This window comes from Gopherus flavomarginatus, chromosome 14 (assembly GCF_025201925.1).
Source record: "Gopherus flavomarginatus isolate rGopFla2 chromosome 14, rGopFla2.mat.asm, whole genome shotgun sequence".
In the NCBI taxonomy this organism is placed as follows: Eukaryota; Metazoa; Chordata; order Testudines; family Testudinidae; genus Gopherus; species Gopherus flavomarginatus.
This window is the reverse complement of record NC_066630.1, coordinates 18,957,711-18,975,594: the sequence shown is the minus strand read 5'-3', so window position 1 is coordinate 18,975,594 and position 17,884 is coordinate 18,957,711. Positions and strand designations below refer to the sequence as shown.

At 40.5% G+C, this 17,884-nt stretch overlaps 1 long non-coding RNA gene across 1 annotated transcript; it reads left to right on the top strand.

The window, feature by feature from the left end:
* Nucleotides 1–58: 58 nt before the first annotated feature.
* LOC127034238 (uncharacterized) lies at nucleotides 59–16,330 on the top strand. The gene is made up of 2 exons (XR_007769333.1): nucleotides 59–404; nucleotides 12,381–16,330. It is a non-coding gene; the product is annotated as an uncharacterized LOC127034238 (long non-coding RNA).
* Nucleotides 16,331–17,884: the final 1,554 nt, after the last annotated feature.

Sequence of the window (17,884 nt, the reverse complement as noted above, 5' to 3'; positions counted from 1 at the left end):
GGCTGTAGGGAGATGGGGAAGAGGGCAGAGAGGGGGAGATGGAGCTAATGGGAGGAGAGGAAGAATGAGGAGCCAGGGTGGGGGGAGAGGGGAAAGCACAGAGGCTGGGAAGGGGGAGTCCAGCTTCATCCCCCCTCTCTGATCTCTCCCCTTAATCTTTCTCCTCTCCAACGCCTCTTTCCAGCTCCCCCTGTGTCTCCCTAGCTCTTTCCGTCTCCTCAGGAGAGGGCACTATGGGACCGGCCTCACCAGAGAGTGCACCCAGTTAAGCACCCCATGCAGAGCCCCCTGAAGTGTCCAGGCCTTGGAGTATTGCACTGAAGTGTCCAGAGAAGTGTCCAGTGATGTCCCAAGAGAAGAATGAATTCGAGAAATTAACTTCAAAGGCACTTTAGGAGAAACAGGTGATGTGGGGAGGGGTGTGTGTTGTGATGCTGGGAAGCTTAGGTTGTTAAAACTCAATATAGAAGGAGAGGAGGGAACGAAATTAGTGAATATATTGTAGCTGCATAAGCCATTAATGAGATTTGCTGCTTTGATATGTAATAGTTAAGTTGGATGAGTTTCCTTCCTTAGTGCAGAAATTATTATTATTTTATGATGGAGGTCTTTAACTATTCCTGTCCACAATTTTGTTAAAAAGGTTGACTAAAAGAACATGATAAAATTCAACATCATTGTTAAATGACATTAGACTGGAATTAGAGAACTTTCAGTGCAGCATATCTGCAAAGTGCTTTCTCACCAGTCACTTATTATGTATTAACTAGTGGTTTTATGCACTCTTCAGGAAATGTTTGAAGTGTGGTGTCTTCAGGGCAGGAGTTTAAACAAATTTATTAACACACAATTTGAATATTGCTGTAGAGTTCATGTCTGTACAGGAACCTTGGTTGTAGAAAGTAATGGATTTTCAAATCCAGGAATACTCCTCTGCAGGGAAAGTAGGATTACTGAAGGGGGAGGAGTAATGTGTGGGGTTTTTTTTAATGATATGGGGTATTAATTTGGAAAGTGAACAGGAGTCTAATGCAGTCACAGAATAGGCAGGTGGAAGTTGGATTAAAAAGTAACATTTATGTAGTCCTAATAGAGTAGTTTAAGAACTCTTAGCCTGGGGAGAGCCAAATGTTTTGATCCAAGGGCCTAAAAGTCTGATGGGCTTTCATTAACTCAAAACAAACTCTCAAATGAATGTTTTGGAGAACATACTAGCAGCATGAAATTAACAAGAATTTACATCAATTTCTGCTGCTAATCAGAACCCTGTAGGAAGCCTGGTAGAAATCCCTAGAGCCACTTGCTTCTCAACAATTGATGGAGGCTGAAGGTCTGAGCTTCTAATAAGACCTTGCTGTGCCCTTTTCACATGTTCCATATCTGCCTCTTGCTAGTAAATTTAGTCTTCGAACTAGTAGGTCTCTGGGGAAATTTTCAAGTTCTATGACCATGGCAAGTGGGCCAGACGCAAGCAGGGAAGAGATGTCTGGAGCACAGCTGGCTATGTCACCACAGTGGGCAGTCAGGAAGCACAATGGCTCTTGTGGCATTATTCCTTCTACTGGAAGGGTGGAACAATGAGGCTTCTACTTTGTTTTAACCAAAATGTGGGTACAGAGAAGGGAGACTGAGGAGTGAGATGGAAAAGAGAAGCTGGAGTTTGAGAGATTTTTGTGTTGAGAAGGAAGGAGAGACAGACACTATAAGGAAGAAGACAGAGGACACAATATAGGAAAAGTAAGAGGTCTAGATAGAGTGAGAATGAGAAGAAGAAAAAGACATTTGAAGCAATGCAGGAAAAGATACACAATACCCATATTAGAAAGAAAAAGTGGAGTGAAGCCAGAAAGGGATAGAAACTATTGTAAAGGCATGGAGCGAGGGCATCAAATACATTTTCAGAATGTACTAAATACAAAGGTGATTGACAGTCTTGCTGTTGAGAATACAAAGATTTGTATTCCTTTATATTGCAAGGGGTTGTGGGTTTGGGGGGCATGGCAGTGTTTTTCACACTGACTAGCTGGCTTTGTCCTTTGAATAGTAGGTGTCAGGTAAATTTTTTAAGCCCTACTGTAATAAAATATTAAAAATACAAGCATAATAAAGAAGGGGTAGAAAGAAGGGCCCCTTACTGACAAGGACAAGCAATACTGGATGACAAATAAAAAAATGTGTTGGTATATAACTCATTGGATGATGAGCCTTGAAGTTTGGTATAAATTTACAGGATTGAGTAAGAGATAATATTTCTGGTTTTTTTGGCTCTGCTTTTTTGCTTCTATATATGTTAAGATGATTTAGGTCTTGATCCTTCCAGTACTTTAGAACTTCAATAAAAACAACAAGGAGTCCGGTGGCACCTTAAAAACTAACTGATTTATTTGGGCATAAGCTTTCATGGGTAAAAAAAATCACTTCTTCATCTGAAGTTTTTTACCCACAAAAGTTTATGCCCAAATAAATCAGTTAATCTTTAAGGTGCCTCTGGACTCCTTGTTGTTTTTGTGGATACAGACTAACACAGCTGCCCCCTGATACTTAGAACTTCAATAGGACTAGTCATGTGTAAAGTTATGCACATGTTTGTGTTTGCAAGATAAGAGCCTTAATGATCACACTGGGCCTGGTTATGCCCTGTTTATTCACACTGACTGATATCTTACTACACAAATATTCCTATTGAAGTCAGTGGACCTATAAAACAGAGAAAAGTGCCAACATCAGTAAAGATGGCAGAATCGAGCCCTAAAATGATCATGTTGATTTTACTTTTCAATATATCCTTACATATCCCTATGCAACTCTTACAAAGCTAATAATTTCAACATGTGTGTCTGTACCTAAAGGTGAGACATTTGAATTTTTAGAATTACTATTTATGAAGGTTATAAATAAAAAGTGTCAAAGTCCAGGAGGTTGATAGTAAAATTCAGGGCTGCCCAGAGTGGGGGGGCAAGTGGGGCAATTTGCCCCAGGCCCTGCAAGCCCTGGCCTGGTGACGGTTCGGGTCTTTGGCGGCGGGGGGCCCTTCAGTGCTGCCGAAGACGCAGAGCAACTGAAGGCCCCCCCCCCGCCAAAATGCCCCCGAAGACCCGGGCCACCACCGGGTGAGTACAAGCGCCGCAGCTCCCCCACTTTGCCCCAGCCCCCTGAATCCTCTGGGCGGCCCTGGTAAAATTCTGTCTCTGGTGCCAAAATCTGTGAACCCGGTTACTTTAATGGAACAACAACAACAAAACCATCAACACCTTTTTAGATGTGATCAGTATATGTTGGATTATGCTAATTCAGTTCTATTCAGTCTGACTAAAGTCCATACCACCTAATGTATAATAAAGAGTAATATACTTGCGTAACTAAAGAGAAAGAGAACATACATAATGTGCTGGCCATTTATAGACATTCATTTTGACAGTCCTAGTTTGGCTTGCAAGTTCCAGTTCAATAATTTTCCTATATGTGTAGCTGAATATCTTTATTCGTGTTTTATAAATTACCAGTGTAATATTTACTTTTTCCTAACTTTGGAAAGGTGGTAATAAGATCAGCTATTAGAGTGATGAAATTTACATACAATGGCTGTGTTTAATTACAACTATTCATTTCCTCTGAATGCTGTGTATTAATATATCTGAGAAGTACTTTCCAAAAACTCCATTGAATAAGAAAGGAAGGAAATCTGTGCACTGGTGGAACAAAGAATGTAACTGCTGTTTAGAGAGAGGAAGCCAGCTTTTTATATCATTAAATGTACTATGAGTGCTTCTGATCTCATATGTTGTAAAAGAAACCATTAGCTCAGAGAAAGGGCAGAATTGGCACAATCTTACTGTGGTAAGGTTAATAATAAGGATATTCCTATCAACAAGGTGTAGGATAAGATTAGGAGGATGAATGCTGGTAGTAAAACTCCTAAAGAATGGGTTGTCTTATGTGCTGTAAAGGAAAAAGCTGATTTACTAGGGATTTTTTTATGTGACAGGGATGTTATGTGTAGGAAAAGGAAGTATGAGAAATTCAGGATAATTCTGGAAAACAGTAGAGATGAGTAATATTCTGTAGTATCAACATTGATTTCCCCTTAGAGGGTGCCTATTATTGTAAGCAGGGCTGACCCTAGACCAAATGCCATCCCAAGAGAAGAGCATCTTTGGCGAACCCTCCCCCCCGCATTTGTTCAATTTTTTCTAAACCTTATTTTTTATTGAATTTGTAGCCCATTTCACGACTTTGATTCATGATATGCATACATGACTTCTCTGTCATATAAGATGATAAATTTGGACATTGTATTTATTCATGCCATATATAAGTAAATAAAAAAAATTGTTTCCTCCTAAGCTTATAATATCTTTTAATTTTTTTAACTTTTTTAAACAGTATCCCAAATATAGGTGGCGAATATAAGAGGCCAGGGGAGGCTAAGCCTCCCCAAACAGCCGGCCCGCCGTCAGAAGGGTGGAAGCCCCCTCCTGCACCCCAAACCCGTCATCCCTGGCCCCATCCCACGGCCCGCACCCCCTCCCACACTTTGAACTCCTCAACCCAGAGCCCCCTCCTGCACTCCGAACCCATTGGCCCCAGCCCGGATTTCCTTCCTGCACCCCAAGACCCTCATCCCCGGCTCCACCACAGAGCCCACACCTCCAGCTGGAACCGTCACCCCTCCTTGCACCCTAACCCCCTGCCCCCCAGCCTGGAGCCCTCTCTCATGCCCTGAACCCCTCATTTCTGGCCCCAGCTGAAGCCCGCACCCCCAGCCCAGAGCCCATGCCCCCCGACACCCCAACCCCTTACCCCAGCCCAGAGCCCTCTCCCAAACCCCAAACCTCTCATCCCTGGCCCCACCCCAGAGCCCACACCCCCAGCCAGAGCCCTCAACCTCCCTCCCTCACCCCAAGCCCCTGCACCCGCCTGGTAAAAGTGAGGAGGGTGAGGGAGAGTGAGCAACAGAGGAAGGGAGATGGAGCGAGTGAGCAGGCAGGGCCTCAGAGAAAGAGAAGGGGGCAGGACATGGGTGTTCCGTTTTGTGCAATTAGGCAGTTAGCAACCCTAGAAGGGGGGCAAAGAGGTGTGAGCAGCAAGCGGGGGCCTGGAGGAGGGGATGAAGAGGCATGAGAGGCAGGCGGGGGGGGCTCAGAGAGGGGATAAAGAAGCATGAGCAGCGGGGTGGCCTCGAGGAGGGGGCAGGGTTGCCAGGCATCTGGTTTTCGAACAGAATGCCCAATTGAAAAGGGACCCTGGCGGCTCCGGTTGGCACCACCGACCAGGCCATTGAAAGTCCGCTCGGCAGCACAGCAGGCACCCAGGGCTAAGACAGACTCCCTACCTGCCCTAGCTCCACATGGCTCCAGGAAGAGGCCGCCAGCTCTCTGCGGCCCATAGGTGCTGGGGCAGCCAGAAACTAGGAGGCTCTGCGCACTGCCCCCACCCCAGTGCCAATTCCACAGCTCCTGTTGGTCGGGAACCATGACCAATGGGAGCTGTGAGGGCGGCGCCTGCGGGTGCAAAGGCAGCAGGTAGAGCTTCCCTGGTTGCCCAGGCATCTAGAGGCCTCAGGGACCTGGCAGCCACTTCCTTGGACGTGTGGTAAGCATCACCAGAACCCTGCACTACAACATCCTGCCCCACACTGAAGTCCCTTCCTGCACCCCAAACCCCTCATCCCTGGCCCCACCCCAAGCCAGAGCCCTCGCACCACCCTGCACCCATGCCCCAGCCCGAAGCTCCCTCCTGCACCCCACCCCTATGCCCCAGCCTGGTGAAAGTGAGTGAGGGTGGGAAAGAGCGAGCAACGGTGTGAGAGGGGGATGGAGCAAGTGGGAGGCGGGGCCTCGGAGAAGAGGCAGGGCAGGGGTGTTTGGTTTTGTGTGATTAGAAAGTTGGCAACCCTAGGAGGGGGCCAAGTGGGACCTGGGGTAGAGTGTTGGTGGAAGTTTGGGGGGAGGAGGCTGAGCGGAGACAGGCCTCAGAGCAGGGCCATGGTCCAGGCGCACACAGCCTCCCCCCATGGAGGAGTCACACATGGCCCATGACCCCAAGCCTAGCACCCAGGCAAACGCCTGGGTCGCCTGCCCTATGAAGGCAGGGGACTGGACTCCATGACCTTTCAAGATCCCTACCAGTTTTATGAGATAGGTATATCTCCATAAATCCGTCCCTGATTGTAAGTCAAATGTACATAAATCCTGTTGTTATAATATGTTGAAGTACATGAACAGCAGCCATATAGTATTGATACTTGAACTGTATGTTTGCACTGAAGGCTGAACTGTAGTGAAAAGGCAGTTTTAGAAATGGATATACTGTGCATTTTGTACAATACATTATAATTTTGTGAGGCCTCTACTGGATTGTAGCCTGACTGCTCCTGCCGTCTGTGGATATTTGACAATGCTGGGATACACATAGTCTTATAAGACTTCTAAAAATAAATGTCACAAATCATTCATTCCAGTTGTCAGGGTAGAAATAATCCTGTTGTCCTGGAGCCACTGCACAATCAAAATCCCATTTCATACATGTGAAATCTAGTTATTTTCTGTCTGACAAAAAGCTGCTGACCTGCACTGAAGTGCACAAACTGACCATTGTGTCCAGTCTGAGGCCGAAATGAGCACTGGCCTCCTGCCCAGTTCCTTTATAAACAGCACCAAATGACAAGAAATTAATGATTTGTCCCCCCCAACCTGTTACTTTGCTAAATTCTCCCACTGCCTCCACTCAGCCAGTCAGACTTTGAGAAGACTGCATATGACTAGCTACATGTCTACAAACAAAAATGAGACTTAGGTTATAGTTGAAAAAGTCACCTTAAAATACTCACCATAGTAAAAATAAATAATTACAAATCTCTCTTACCTCCATGAGTTCCAATCAAATTCTCATTGGAGTAAATGGAAGCCTTACCATTGCCTTCAGTGAGAGCTGGATCTGCCCAGTGTCCTGCCATCTAACGTACTTGACTCCCCACATTGATTTTTCTCATATCTGGGCTTGATGTCATCAATATTATTTAAAAACAAAAATTCTCACTTGACTGGCAGCAAATAAACTTTTCAAAAGGTTGCCAACAAGTAAGAATGTTTTGGAAGAGTGACATATAAGCATTACTCCCTGCAATCCATTTTGTTTACAGACCACAGAAGAATTTCAGTTATTTTTAAGGTCAACGTACTTAGTCCAGAGATGAAGCAGAAAAAGTGTTTGTTTTTAAATAGTAGACATCATTAGAGATCTGGTCAGAAGTTTTACTGAGACAGCTGCCTCCGAGTACCAGCACTGAATTGGAGGACTGGACTCTGAAGTAAACTAAACCTCCCCTCCCTGCCCCCACAAGCCACACCGGGTACAGACATAGAATTACCCCAGTTGCACACACACAATAGTAATCTGAATTTGGTATTTTTATTTCAGGAACATGTATAATTGTTTTGAATGCCTGATGATTCAGATGTCTGGGATCTCATTCTGCTTGTTTTGATTAAAACTTTTATGAAAAGGAACTAGCCTGCAAAACCACAAAAATGCAGTTTGCAACCAGGATGCTGGCAAAGCAGTTTGCAAAGTAGTTGAAATATTGGAGAAGTCCATGTATTTTAATAATTTTTCCTGATGACTAACAAATTATTATGCATTTATTATTAATTTGTTGGGTACCAGCAATGGGCTTAGAGCTGTACAAAACATGGGGAAAATATGGAGACATTTGGAGCCTGATCCTGTGAGGTGCAAAGTTGAATTGTAGTTGGCAATGGATGGCACCTTGTAGGACTGGTCCCTTGAAGGCTGCCATAAAAACAGATATGGACTCCATGTGTGAATGAGGGTTAGATATAAGAAGTTTTCTATGTTTAGAAATGTGAATGTAGTGATGCAGAACACACTAATGTAAGGTTCTGAGTGGGAACAAATCTTAACTCTCAAAAACTATTATTATGATATATATTCATGTCTCAAAAAATAGTAGTACTAAAACACCACTTAAGGAAGAGTAGAACAGACCATAGAATACATTTTGCTGACAGAGAGGTTTAAACAAGCATTAGTATAAACTACCTATTGGATTTTTTTCCAAAATGTGTTTCGTTAAGACACTAAGTGCCAAATCCTACTCCATTTCCTCATATGACTAATCCCAGTGAAACTATTCACATGAATATGATTAACGGGATTTGGCCCCAATCCTATGCATCTTGGATTGGACATATAAGGCAGTTTTAGTCATTTATACTCAAGATACATGTTAATATAGGAGCTGTAATTATTGACGAAAATGTTTTTTTTAAAGAAATAATACTTAATATTTAGGAAATGGCCAAGTAACGCTACCTCTGAGATTGCTTTAATGAGTTTCTGTGCAATGGTTACTACAGCATGGGGGACTGAAAACTACTACATTCTGTTGTTGGCTCTGGTGAGGGTACTGTAGCAAAAGCAACTTGACTTGAACAGCCATAGTGGTAATCTTACCACCTTTGGCCTACAATGGATATTTTCAGTTATGAAAAGCTGCCAAATAAAGGAGAGTTTAGAAATGGAGAATGTGATACTGTGAAAATAATTGTGCCAAGTTCTAGCTAAAAAACTCTCATTAATGTCAATGGATGTTGCACAATTGAAGCCCTGCACAATTCTTTGATAATATATAGGAAAGCGTTGTTGACACAACTTAGTTCATACACACCTCCTTCCTGAAGTTTCCTTTATTAATATACATTTATTTTATTACAGTAGTGCCCAAAGGCAACACTGTACAAACATACAGGAAGATATTTTCCCAAGAATAATTAAATATAAACCACAACCTAAGCTTTCCCCTGAATGGCTGTTTCTAAGTGTTTTCACTACATCTCCTACCTCAACGCCTGAGCTGAAATGACTGCCCAAGGTACAGAGCAACAATGAATCAAGCTCACTGGAGTTACACCAGTGCAAGACAATTGTAAGTGAAAGGAGAATCACATGTGATGAGGCATACCTGGCCTGTATAGCAGCAGGGGAACAATGAGTCAGAAGTCCTGCCTCTCCCTTCCTTCACTGAATAGTCCTGCCTCTTCCTTTGGAGTGTTAGCAATTGACCACATATTAAATTCTCCTAAAATGAGAGGTTTGGAGGTAAGAATGGTTTACTATTTTTGCTGTCCATAGTTAAATAGCTGCTGCACTTTACTCCTAGGGTTACTGAATTTTAAAGGTGTGAGCAAACTGTACCTGCCCCTCAATTTTTATGGTCTTCACACTAACTGATCAGATATTGCAGTACAAATACACACACCTAGGATTCTTTAGCTGCATGTAGCAAAAGCAACCAAAAGATGTATGAGGATAGTAAGAGTGGAAAATAATAAATAGTCCATTATATACTCATTCAGCTCTTTTCTACTATCAGAGATTGCATATGTTTAGTTTCTTTTGGAATTTGAATAAGAGAAAGACACATACCATATGGGACCTTATTTAAATTAGCATTCTACTATCAACAAATTATAGGCATCTTAGGGACCTTTGCAGTTACAGCAGAAAGAGGACAGAACAATGGTAGGAATCCTAAAAATGGAGTAATAATATGCAGAAGGGAGTATCATGTATAGAGGGAAACTACAGCCGTTCGCCTTCCTTTTTAACAAGAGAACATTTTCAGAATACAGACATATTGCTGTAGTTCATAGACTTCATCATTTTGTTATAAACCATAGAGAAAAAATAAGTTGAAATGCCTAATCAGAGTGAGCATTAGAAAAGGCTTACTAATTAATAACCGATCCTTTTGTGACTCTGTCACAATAACGTTCACTTTCTGCATGGTTAATATGTACTAACTCAGTATGAAGTAAAGGTGATACGAAATGTCTCATAAGAAATTTCTTTGATATTCCATTAGTGACAATTTTGTATTCAATTCAAAGATGACCTCAATATGTTTCAATATATTTGTATTTTGCTATCTCGACTGCTTTTTCACAAATACCATAAGAGATGCTTGAACTATAGGTTGTTACATGGATTTGAATGATAAAGTGCACAGACTTTGTCACATATGTTTTTGTTTTCCATTGTACCAAATGCTCTACAGAGAGCAAGACGACGAATAAACTGTAATATCTACAGGTCTGCCCATCAACAGCAACATCCTGAGCTGTGGAGACAGAATGGAAATGCAAACATTTTTTGTAGAAAGCAACCTTACGGACCATACCATCCTGATGTGGAAATGGCACCCAATGAACACTCATGAACAATACAAAAGCACTGTTAATATGCCCCATTGTCCCTGACTGTGCAGATTATTGCTGCTGGAGAGTGAATGATCGGTGCAGTTGTGGGAGGATATGATTTGCCATTGCCAGGACCACAGGACCACAAACGTGATCCCTTTGCCCACCAACAATGAACCCATGCCTTCTGTTGCAGAGTGGCCCCTCTGTAGGCAGGGCTGGCTCCAGGTTTTTTTTCACCCCAAGCAGCCAAAAAAAAAAAAAAGCTGTGATCGCAATCTGCGGCAATTCAGCAGGAGGTGGAGCGAAGGACCGTCTACCAAATTGCCGTCGAATACCTGGACATGCCGCCCCTCTCCTGAGCAGCCGTCCCAAGCACCTGCTTGCTAAGCTGGTGCCTGGAGCTGGCCCTGTCTGTAGGTTTTGGTTGGCGTGTGCTTTCTGCCATGCACATTTGCCTCTAAGAGGGTTGTGTTTTTGTCTTTATACTGGGGAAGTAATATATTGACAGGATCCAGTGTTTCCAATTCTGGCAATCTGATTGCAAGTCTTGTCATAGAATCATGGAAGATTAGGGTTGGAAGAGGCCTCAGGAGGACATCTAGTTCAACCCCCTGCTCAGAGCAGGACCAATCCCAACTAAATCATCCCAGCCAGGGCTTTGTCAAGGCAGGCCTTGAAAACCTCTAAGGATGGAGATTCCACCACTATCATGTTTTCTTAAAGTGACAGCTCCTGAAATCATGGGATTATGTGAGCATTTCAACCCAAACTATAGTTTGTTTAGGGCCCTGTCTCATGATTTTTGAACACTTGGGACTGGCAATACTGTATGGTGCAAAATTAAGATTAAGTTAAATTAATATGTGGATATACATTTTGACCATATTAGACACTGTCATTGTTTTTCCATGAGCATATAGACAGTGAGCATGTAGCAAACTGAATTTAATCCTTCCTACATATTTCAAATATAAGGGCAGAAATCTGGGCAGAATGCTCATATATCCAGTGTATAAAAGAGACATATCTAATTTCAGGATTTACAGATATAAATACAGAAACAACAATGGAGTAGACCTAAAGCTTGTTAGCACCCTATTCTATCCTTATATCTTTTGAAAGGTATGTCCTCGATCCTGCAATAAGATCCATGCAAGCAGATCCTGCCAAGATCTCATTGCAGGATTGGGACCTAAAATCGTATAACAGAAATTCATCTGCCAACATAAATATAGATCAACTAGTATAGCTCCATCATATGTCTGATCCTATTCCCATTTAAGGTAATGGGGATTTTGTGATTCATGTCAGTGGGAGCAGGATTGGGTCCACAGTTTATTAATTAAGGATCACATTTTCAGATAGTTTCAATCTGACCTCTAATCCAGCAAATAGTTGAAAATGTCAGAGTGCTTAGGAGTTGAAATAATTTTATTCAGCACCTTGCAGGATGGACTGCAAAATTTTACCTGCAATTTAAGGGCCTGCAATTATTTGCATTATAATCATTCCTGTATTACCACACATGTTCACAGTTCTTTTTGAACTCAAAGAACTGTGACACGCAGACAGGCAAATAAAAAATACGGGCAGAGAGTTCAAACAGAATATGGAGAGGGAACAATATCTGGGTGGAGATCAGTTGTGGAAGGCTCCACAAAATAGTGAGATTTATAGAGAGACTATGAGGATAATTCTTGGCAGAGAGTGAGAAACTGTCTTTTGGTATCTACATTTAATTAAAAAAAACCAGGTTAATGGTGTTATCCTATTTCTTCTTCTTCTAAAATAGAAGTATAAATTACAGGGCAAATTCTTTGAAATTGAGACCAGCTGTAGTATGTTTGAATGTACAGTTCCTGAGAGGGTTTTCAACACTAGTAATAATAATTCTTAAAGTAGCTTAAAAATTTTTGATAGGATACCTCATCTTTAACTGACACAATTTCATTAAATTGCAATGATAGCAAGTAATAATTTTATGAAATCCTGTTTATAAATGAATAGCAAAGTGTTTGTTTCTATTTTTTAAGACCTAGAGATTACATTAGCATATTGCCGAACAACCGTTTATCTTTGCTGACAATCTGGTTTATATTACTAGGGTATGTGCTGCAGTACACCAAATGGTATTATCCAATTGTCTTTTATTTGTAGGCCCCTGTCTAGAAGACACTAATTGGCACACCATTGCTACTCCAGTCATGTCTTTTATAAACCCAGTAGCAGCCCCACTGAGAGAGGAGGAAGAAGACTGGCAGTGGGAACAACAACAGCACATAAGTGTTAAAACTTTTAACTCCAGTGGTTCAGATACCAAACATTGCCACACATGAATGTTACCGCCTACCTGCCATTGCTCCCCCAGTAAGGGTCCCTGATCATCTAAAAATCATAGAGTTATTAATAATGTGCAAATAAGCAAAATATCATCAATGGAAGTCACCTCCCATTTGCTCTAGAGAAAGCCCTAATTCTCCAAATAGGTGTGTTACTCAATGCTAATATTGGAAAGAAGCGAGCATTGTTCAAAGAAGCAAGCATATTTTGAAGAATATATACTGAGGGCCTGGTCCTGACCCCATTGAGGTAAACAGCTATCTTATTATTAAATTAATAGTAGCAGGAGCAATTCCTAATTATGTAAAAAATGTATTTTTGCTATTGACCAAAACAACTCTCAATTACACATTTATATTAAAATTATTTCATTTGTAAAAAAGGACATTTTTCAGGAAAAGTTTAGCATTTTCTCAAAAAGAATTACTTTTAGGACCTTTACTCTCTATAATGTAAATATATTCTCAGAATAAGTATCATAAAAACCTCTTAGGGAAAGTAGTTATTGTTCCACAGACAGCAGGCATATTAGCCTCCTCAAAAAATTTAATAACAGCCCTTTGCAATTTTTTTCTTTCAAAGTACTACACTTGAAATCCTGATTACACTGAAGTCAATGGGAATTTTTCCACTGATTTCAATGCAGCCAGGATTTTGCCCCAACTGATTGGCTCATGTTACATAAGACATACAGAAACAATAATTCACTCTGTGGGCTAAGGAAGTCACCAAAAGTGTGGGTATGGTCAGGAAAAAATTGGAAACAAAACCTTACTAGAAGGATCTGCTCAGTATGTACACAAAAAATCATGTCTACTTACTTTTTGGATGAATAGTTTTTTACTACTATTTAGTTTTGTTAGCATGGCAGAGCCAATGCAGAGAGACAGACGAGAGAGACAGCTTTTTTTTCTGACTTGGGCATCATCAACAAAATTAACTTAGTTCTGATTTCAGAAACTCCATTACTTGTCATATGAAGTCAGAAAAGCACGGTTCGATGTTAAGATCCCACTTTAAATATGTATGCCTAGGAATTGCTTTAGAAAAATCTCTTGGAGTATTTGTAAAATGAGAAAATTTGATCTGATAGCCAAAGAAGGGAAATAATAAAGATAGAAACTTACAATGCTATTTTTCCAGAGTCACTTTTCAGAGTAGGACCTGACATCAACATCTGTGCTTCAACTTCCCTAATTTAAAAAATTGGGGAGAAAACACACTCATATGTTGTGAGAATTGATTAGTTATTTTTTATATAATTTTTAAATATGCTTCAAATAAACTGTAGCTACCAATTTTGATAACACCACCATATCAAGCATATCCTTTTATAATAATGTTAGCTTCCCACAGTAAACGTAAGAATATATATTCAGAGTTGCTATTGCTTTTTCACTGAGAAATCCCTGTGTTTGAGAAAGAACAATTTGTATTATCTTTTGGGGAAAGTACACAATTAAGAATAGATGAGAAGTAGAGAGCAGCGTTGCACTGCTCTCTAGTGCCATCTGCTGCTCCAGAAGGAGTAATACATGGAGCCTAATTCTGATCCCATTAAAGTCAATGGTTGTTTAAATGTTCATTTGTGTTCAAACATTAATGTTTACAGCACAATTGCCAGGACCAGGAGAGTCTAGCCTGGAGGCAGAAATCTAAATCTGAAGCAATTCAGTACCATCTCAGTATGTGTTCGTGAGCAGCATTTGAACCTGTGATTTCCATTGTAGCAGATGCTATTGAACATTCAAGGTTTTCTGCTTGTTCCCAAAGAAAACCCTGGCTTTTTGCTGTGTTTGATTCAAGATACTGGAAAACACTGGAAAACAGCAGGCTAAATTCCTCCCAGATGAAATCCTGTTGACTGTAGGGGAATTAAACCAGGGGTGAATTTGTCCTGAAGACAGGGGATGTGAATCTGGTAGCAGATGGGTTATAATGAATAACTAATAATAATGAAATTTATTTGAAACAGGCATCATGGAAAAACTTTGACCTGGTACCATTAGCAAAACTGCGGTCAAAAGAAGGAGGAAAATAATTTTTGCTTAGGAGAGGGTGATCCAGGCCAAAGTGAGTCAATTGCAGAACAGAACAATACTTTGGAGCCTCCACAGCCACTACAAAACACTGCACAAATCTAAAATTTATTATTAATAGTAGTAGTAGTACTATTTGTTATTCCTTCATGAGGTGCTATGTATCAGTGAAGAGACATGGATCTGGAAGCAAAATTGTGTAACTGTTTCATACAGAGGTGACACTAAGTATATTTTTCAATAAATAAATTGACCAGCCATCACAAACACAGTAAATGATGAATAATAAGGAAACCACTATTGGATATTGATATGCATCCTTGTACAGATTTGCTGAACATGTACTTTGTGGTTCCAGAATCACTAAAAAGTGCTACCTTTGCAGAATGTGACTCTCAGTAGACATTCCATGCACTGTGGATCTGACATAGGAACAGAGGAATTGTCATGCTGAACCAGGCCAATGTCCAAATAGTCCAATATCCTAGTAACCCGTCTCTGACCGTGGCCAGCACCAGGATTCAGAAGAAGGTTTAAGAACCTTGCAGTATGCATATATTGAGTAATATGCCCCCCCATATTAGGGTTCACCCTGATCTCTAATAGAGATTGGCTTAAGCCCTGAGACATCTGATTTAATATCCTTTCCACAAACTTTTTATCATTAATGATGATAATCCTGGATTTTCTTGAGCTCCATATAAATGTCCAATCCCTTTCTCAATCTTGTTAAATTCTTCTCCTCAACGACTTTCTGTGACAATGAGTTTCACAGTTTAATTACATGTTGTCTGAAAAAGTATTTCCTTTTATTGGTTTTGAATTTTCCACCGTTTAATTTTATTAAATGTTCCGTGGTTCTTTTGTTATGAAACAGGAAGAATAAAAGTTCTCAGTCTGATTTCTACCATTAATTATTTTATATACTTTTCTCATAGCTCCTCTTAGTTATCTCATATCTAAGGTAAACAATGCCAATATTTTTTCTCTCCTTTAACTGGAGGCTTTTCCATGTCCATGATCATTCTTGTCACCCTTCTCAGAACCCCTTTGATTTCTGCAATATCCTTTTAAATATGGAGTGATCAGTACTGCACACAGTATTCCAGGTGGGGCTGCATCATCGATTTATATAAAGGAATGATAATATTCTCAGCATTATTCACCATCCTATTCCTTATATTGTTTGCTTTTCTGACTGCAGCTATATAGAGAGCAGAGGTCTTCATTGCACTGTCTACAGTGACATCCATGTCCCTTTCTTAAATTAATAGTTAATTTAGAACCCTATGTGGTGTTTGAGTAGTTTAATTCTTTCCCCTCAAATGTACATTATTTTGCATTTATCAACAGTGAAATTCATTTTACATCATGTTGCCTATTTGTTTTGTTTGTTTAGGACTTTTTGAAGTTCCTTGCAGCCCTCTCTGCTCCTGAGTAACCTAAATAACTTTGGGTCCTCTATAAATTTTCCTACTTCACTACTCACCCTGCTTCTGAGATCATTAATAAATATATTAAACAACACAGGACCTAGTCTGGAACCTTGAGACACTCAGCAGTTAACCTTTTGTTATAATGAAAATTTACCATTTAATTCCACTCTGCTTTCTGTCTTATAGTCATTTTTTGTTTCATGACAATATTGTGCCTTTCATCTAATGAAGCCTCCTATGGGAGAACCTTGTCAAAGGCCTTGTTGAAGTCTAAATAAATTATGTAAACCGGTTCTCAGTTATGCCCTACTTTATTGACACATTCAAAGGATTTTAAGAGATTAGTGAGACACAATTTTCCTTTTCACAATGTGTGTTGGCTAGACCCTATAATATCATGCTCTTCCAAGTGTGTTATTTTTCTGTTTTCAATTATAATTTCAACCAATTTGCCAGCTACAGATGTAAGGTTTACTAGTTTATAATTCCCCAGATCATCCCTAGAACCATTTTTTAGCTATGTGCTACCCTCTAATCCTATGGAACAATGGCTGCTTTTAATGAGAGGTTACATATTTTTTATAGCACCTCAGCTGCTTCATACTTTATCTTCTTCAGAACGCTTGGATATATACCAACCGGGCCTGGTGAGTTATTGCTTTTTAAATTATCACTTGGAATATAACTCACTAGCACACAGGAATAGTAAATCTGTTTACATAACAAGAAAACCTGGAAGGTGTGAGAAATCCACTGAAATACAGATGGTGGGCCAAAGTAACTTTAGTGTAAGGAGATCACACTGACTCAGCAACTCCCACTGTCCTGGTCTGTATTATTAGGGACATTTTTAAAAACTCCTTTATGAGTGTTAACGCCAGTTATGCTTCTTCGGTGTTAACAATGTGGAAGCCTGAGTACAGAGACCACGCTGCCTGAAACTGCTCTGAATAGATAAAAATATCCAGTGTTTAAGACGCTGATGGATCTCTGCCTGCACTAGGGCTCCCGACATCGCTGCCACCTTTGCAGCTGAACCGCCATTAACAGCAGTGGAAAACTTTTGGAAAATATTCCTAGCTTGGACAGTGCCACTGGGAGTTGTGTTCGCTCACATCAGAGTGGGAGTTGGGCCAGTGATTGTGTTCTCTGGGATTTCTGCAGTTACAGCCTTTTTTTTTCTCTCCAGTAATTTTTTTCTTATAAAAAGCAAGATTTCTTACACCATTATAATAAAATCAGTGCACTTCCAAAGTTTGGGAAATTCAGATTTAGATCCAAAGCAGGTCTGAATGTTGTGATTTGGGACACATCTCTAGTATTTTTAGGAGAGATTTTCAAAAGCACTCAGTGTTGACAGAAATCTCTTCCCAGGATCATTAATGGAAGTTACCGTTAACTTCACTGGGGGCAGAGTTAGGCTAGCAATGAAGGCTATTGAAAATCTTTCTGTTAATGATTTTATTGATCATTTCCTTTATTCAGTCATATGCTAGTTTTATGTCCAGCCTCAAGTGATTAATACTTACTTTTCAGGCAAAGAATATAATTTCTAAGTTACATGATTCTGAAAGGCATTTTAAAAGTACAATGTAATTATTATACCATGTAATTAACTGTGAGGCATGGAATCATGCATATTAATTTATGTATGAATAACAAACAATAAATGCAGTTCTGCCACCTGTTGGTTAGAGTGATTAATGTTCTGGAATTGCTTAACCATTGGGTACCGTGTTTTCACTTCTTTCTAAACTGTCATAGAATTGCTGTGCAATGTTAAAACAGCAGGGGTGGCTCTAGCCATTTCGCCGCCCTAAGGACGGCGGCATGCCGCAGGGGGCGC